The sequence below is a fragment of the Amia ocellicauda genome, chromosome 15 (genome assembly GCF_036373705.1).
Source record: "Amia ocellicauda isolate fAmiCal2 chromosome 15, fAmiCal2.hap1, whole genome shotgun sequence".
NCBI lineage: Eukaryota > Metazoa > Chordata > Actinopteri > Amiiformes > Amiidae > Amia > Amia ocellicauda.
In genome coordinates this window covers 8,806,881-8,813,170 of record NC_089864.1, presented here as the reverse complement: position 1 = coordinate 8,813,170, position 6,290 = coordinate 8,806,881, and positions in this window count along the sequence as shown.

Here is a 6,290-nt window from a genome sequence, read left to right as displayed (position 1 = left end):
ATTAAGACTTTCTTGCCTACAGTTAGTACCACTATGTTTATTTCAGCTTTATTCTGTATGTAGAAGCAGGTGTGGTGGAAGTAGATAAAGTATCTCAGTATCTCTATAGTATACAGCAATGTGGCACTTTTAAAAGTTTGCACCTCATTGTGCATCTTAAACCCTTATATCTATTGCTGCCCACACAATTCACAACACAACGTCACCTACTGTGAAAGTGGGAATGAGGAAATCTGTTTTTTTGATAGACGAAAATACAAGGATTCTTGGCCTGCATGGCACTGTCTTTCATCTTGGAAAATGTGTTGCCTTAGTAAATGTATTTGCCATGAACATGCCCATCAACTGACATCAACATGTAACCATTCCTGCCTGCACTGATGATGTAATGAACTTTAAGACCTTCCAATAAACAGAGGTTTTTTTTTTGTGGTACGCATTGCGAGTGAAAAGAAGAACATTCTCTTCTCCCCCTGGCACTTAAGGTGTTGTCAGGCAGAAAAACAATTCTCTGGCTGAGGACTTGTAACTAATGTGTAAAGCTTTCAGTTTTTCTGCCATCAGTGCAAAAGCTTTTTCTTGCTCGTAACAATTTAATATTCTCCAGAGACGCGCGTGTTACGAGTTTACTTCGATCGTTCTGACATCCTGAAAAGCTCAGCCCTGCTTATTTTTTATCAGTTTCATGCAGTGTAAAATGGATTTAAATTATCACAAATATAATGCAATAAAAGCTGGTGTATCCGCATGTGTGTTCTCTCAAAGGATTAACAATAAATACAAGGAGGGATGGTAGAGGAAGTGGACCGCATTCATGTGGCTTGTGTAGACGGAGCAGCCCCCATTTAAAAATAGTCACAGACATAAGTCACCGTGGAAGCGATATAGGACGTTTTGATGAATAATGATACTGAGACCCTTGTTTGTTTGCTTGTTCTGAAACAGGATCATATTTATTCTCTGCCCCTCTTTTTTATTCCTGATATATAGCTAATTGTTGGCAGATGTGGTAATATCCAAGGCCAAGACATATTTGTTTGCACAGTCTGATTTTTCAGACTAAACTGGTATCAGGCAGTTGCAGCTGGCTTTTATCAAGACCGTACACTGTGGAGTCTCCACCTGGCAAAACAAGATGTGCGCATGGGACTGCCATATAACATCTTAGAAAGAATAGTTAACTTTGGTAACATTTCAAATGTATTATGTTTTTTTTTTCCTTTTCTTTTTTAGACAACTGATTCATTTTCTACACAAAAGCTTTTGTTTAATTTCTTAAAGAGGCCAACATAAAATGTGCTTTGGGTGGAAAATGTGTATTTTTATTTTGACTCTGCGATACATTTTCAAAGGGGTACATCTTCCAACACTGAACAGTTGAATAAAACATTTTCATTCATAGCCTACTAAGTTTTTAACAATTTACAAGGATTTCATGGAAAATGAACAGATGCTTCTTCTAAACAGTAAATTCCCAATTTGTTTTGTCTTTGCATAACTGTCAGTTTATTTTTATTTTACTTTACTTTTTATGTAAAATGTACAGCTTCTTGTAACTCTGTGGTCTTATAAGACGTGAAAACAAGGTTTACTCTATATTATTAGAGATTTCTGTACCTCATGTGCTTTGTAATTATTTTGTAAGACCGCATATTTCCCAAAATGGCAAACATATGGTGTTCTCAGCTTCTAGATCAGGGGTGGCCAACCCTGGTCCTGGGGAGCTATAGAGCCTTCTGGTTTTTGCTTTACCACTTAATTAGTCACAATTTCCATGTGTTCAGGGTATCCCGTGCTTGATCATTTAGACAGAGCTGTGAAACCTGTAGGATTGTGGCTCTGTTCTCAATGTTAAAACAATAATAATCGACAAATCGTAAGCTCTTGGGAGGCCCTGCAAATTGAGAAACCAAAACTAACCCTGCAAAGTGCGTGGCATATCCAGGGTGGCACCTGTGTAAGTCTCAGCTGGGCCCAGAAGAGGTGAGGAGGCTGTCCTTTTGTTTAGAGGCTTTCTGGAGATGCCCCTGTCCAAGGGTCACTTACATCCCAGAGCCACAGTGCCCCCACTGGGTACATACCCCAGGAGGCACGTCGATACAGGTGGCGTTTAGTTAGTGCTGGGAGGCAGACAGGTGGCAGGCAGTACGGATCATGGAATAAGAGATTTACAGCACTCTTAAGATGATAGTCATTCCTACTTTAAAGTGCAAGATAAGAACATCGGCAAATTCCAAAACAGTTAGTTTGGGCCCTCTGGGATGAACCCGGTCCTCTAAGACTCAGAACCTCAGTAGCAGCTACTTTCCGTGATTAGGATCACAAGGGGGAAAGACAATCGGGCTGGGTGTTGAGATCAAAAGGACACTCCTCTCTCTTCAGTCTCCTGTACTCCCTATGGGTTGCCGTGGTGAGGTTGAATTAGAATTAGATATGGCAAATTGGGAAGAAAACAACTGGGGAGACTGAATTGTACTGCTCTTAATTTACAAAAGGAATCATCAAATTGCTCTGTGGTTGTCATGCTTTTAGCACATATTGCCATGATCAATATAATTACCAGCCACCTTGTGTTTGCAGTTACTGTATGTGTACCTCCGAAGTTCTACATTAACATGATACAACATTCCTGATGCAAAACAACATCAATCTTTTACACTGATAAAAATTGCATGCTTTCCAGTGATACCTTATGACTGCTTGCATTATCTCTCCTGCTTTTGGTACTTCATAAATAACTCCATTACACAAACTGCAGCACACTTCAAAAACAGGCTGCGGAAAGCATATCAATTCAATACACTGTCATGCATTATTTCAATGCTTGTAATCAGCACTATATAACTACATTATTTGTACGAATGGTTTAATAAGAAATTACCAGCCTTGTCCCCTCCTCTTGATTTGTCATTTTGGTGTCTAATGCTCTCTTTAAAGATACTCATAACATTTTATTCAATCTTGTCTGTGTAGGTCCCTTGATATTAAAGCACTATTAAAACCCATCATGTTGGATGGCACTGTACACAGTGTGCCAAGTGAAATAATCTTGGGTAAAACTGTGGCAATGAAGCTCTATCCTTCAGTCCCATTTGCCAAGTGATCCATGCAACCAGAGGGAAAAGAAGGAAAACATGTTTTTAAATTGGGTCTGAAAGAAGAAATAAATGTGTCAAAAAACTGCACAAATGTATATACACACAAAATAATTACAAACACACTGAACATCTGAAAGTACAGCACTAATTATTGTGTATATCTTATAGAGAGGGGTTCCAGGTGAAATACTGTGTATTTCAATTAAATATCCGGTTCTAATGTTCGGTTGTATTATTGACTGGCTCCCAGGAGAAGGATGTGGACTAAAACTTTCAGAACTTTGAAAACACACAGAAAAACCTCTTAAGGGTTTTCAAATATCTGCATGAAAATTAGGGAATTTGGGCCAAACCAAATGGGAAAACCTTTTTTTAAGACAAAAATAAATAAAGAAAAGCACTGATGTCGAACAGCTGTTACAATCTCAGGTGCGGAACTTAACAAATATGACTTTCAACTTGTGAAAGGCCTAGCGTTTCAAGCCTCGCTGTTTTCCAACAAGAGCTGAAGAGAGAATTGGGGATTTACAATCCTCGATATCCCAAAGGCTCTGGCTCCGTAGATGCAGAGAGAGTTTGGCTGAGGTTGCCTTTTTCACTGTTAATCTCAGCGTGTGTGTTTTAACTACAAATTAAAAAGCTTGAGCCTAAAATAAAGATGAACCTGTTGCCACAACACACTGCGTTTCCAAATAGTTACCTTAATGGAAAATGCCAGGGAGGATTTTTCCCCCTTTTTTGACATGGCATTTACTGACAAGCAAGATTAACCTGAACAATTCAAACAGTGAACGCAAGTGTACAGCTGGAAGAATAGGTCGTCTATTTCCTGTATTGCATGACATCCATCTTGCAGTTCATTCTAGCCTATTAGTAAAATTGCTTTGTTCACGTGGGGAAAAGGGGTGACCCATCTTCCTGCAGTGATTTGGAGCATCTGTTCTCTTGGAGACGACCACAACACCTAACAGCACGGGACAATTAAGAAGAAACATGAAAGGAATTGAATATTTGTTCAGATTTTGCTGTACTCTGCATTGTGGGTTGCAAACGTAACAAATGGGAAAGCTTAAAAAATAACTGCTCTACATTAACTCCCTTCTTTGACACGTTCCCTTACCAACCCTTTATATTTTGTCGCCACAAGCCCTTTGCGATGGCGTGTGTCACCTCTGAAGGGACGAACGGATCAGGAAAAAGACTCTGGAATTGCACTAAGAAATGTATATTTGTAATCCGTTAGGTGAGCTGTTTGCATTCCTGCACACATGACTACAACCCAGCATCCGCTAAAACCTCTCATTATTTACTAAACAGGTTTTCTAACAAGGGGGGACTGATTAACATGAAGACTGTAATAAAACCTTATGGCAGAGGAATATCCATCATAATTGATGTGTTGCAAAGCAGATTACACACATTAGCGTACACAGTTTTAAAGATGACAGCTCCAACTTAACATGACAAATTCCGTAATGTGAAAAAGGTATTTTACTCACCGGGTATTAAGAAGCGTTATAAGTAACATAGGAGCATTTGCATTTGTGTTGCCTTAATCCTTAATTATATTTATTTGTTACATTCCCAACATGCAAAAGTATCCTGTAAACAGTTTGGGCTTGGCAAGGCGTCCTCTGTATAACGAGATTTCATTTTGTACTGGTAATCCAAACATGGTATTAAACGTGTAGACATGTTTCAGCTCACAGTGACAGCTGAGGTATTATTTACAGAGCAGCCCTGCTAAAGACAACAGATAAGCTCATTTAAATTGCCTGTTTATTTATTGAATGCTATTAAAAGCACTTTCCAAGTTTGGTTACTGGCAGGCTTTCCTACAATAAAACTGCTTAGTCAAAAAAAAAAAGCCAACTGACAAAATTGAGAGTTTTAATTGCATATGGTGGGAATTTGATTGAAAACTGCTTTTGTTTCATTGGCCTTAAATAGTTTCTTGGCCACTGAAATGTTCTTGCCTGAAAGACTGCTTACACTGAAGGAAGGGATTTGTGTAGGGGTTGTTAGAAAAAATGCACTTTATCTGTTTATTTATATAATAATGTTAATGATATAATCGGCAAATATTTCAAATATATATATATTTTGTGGGGGAGCAGTATTTTCTTAGATGATTTCCCTTCCCCTCACTTGATTAGTGCTTCAGGCTTTTGAAAGTTGTTAATCTTTTTGGACTAATTGAATTTATTTTAAAGAAGCACAGTGATATGTAAGTCTTTGTACATTTAGCACTGAAGAAATTTGCAATTAACCACACACCCAGCATGCATGACCTCTTAGTTCCTGGAGGTTATATGTTAATCAGTTTCCATGAGGGTTTAAAGTGGCAAAAGTCATGAAATTACATAATGTTGATCAAAACATTTCAAATAATGTATTTTTTAAAACTCCCAGTGGGTATATGATGAAGTTTTCAATTTGAACATTGTTTAAATAATCCAATCTCCAGAGGCCCGGGTCTGAGCAGAGATGACAATTACAAGTTTTAAGTCCAAATACTTTGATAATGAAACACTGAAATGTATAACTTTTAATGGCCTTATTCAACGGAATGAAAACACACATAATTCTACACTGTGGGCTTGAATTAAAAAACTAAATTCTTAGTATTTATCAGTATCAAAATATATAAATATATTACTGCCTTATTTCCTGTTGAGTCCTGTTGAATACCAGAATTGGATTTAAATCTATTGTTATTATTATTATTATATATTTGGAAAATGTATGAAAATACCAATTGTATCTAAAAATATATAAATTAAATCATTTCAGATATCAAACTCCAATAATGGTTAATTTGTAAGTTGTGTTTTCTTATCTGCAAAAGTATGTCTTTGAAGTGAACTCAAATCCAAACACACGTGTCCAGTGCACACTAGACCTCTTTATATCCACATTTTATGTTGAAGGTTTAAAAGAGGTTGTGTTTGTTGCGACGATCACATTATTAAGAGACGACCTTATTTATACGTATTGACTTTTGAATCTTGTTTCCCAGGTCCTGTATGTATTATTCTAATGAGTCCAATACAATTTTATACAACAGCTTTATTTTGCTTGTTTTCTTCGAGTCACTTCACAGGCATTATACAATTCATTTTAAAACTGTAACAAGACTGACCTCTAGTGGGGAAGCTTTCACAGTCCTGGTAAATTATAAACAAATGACAT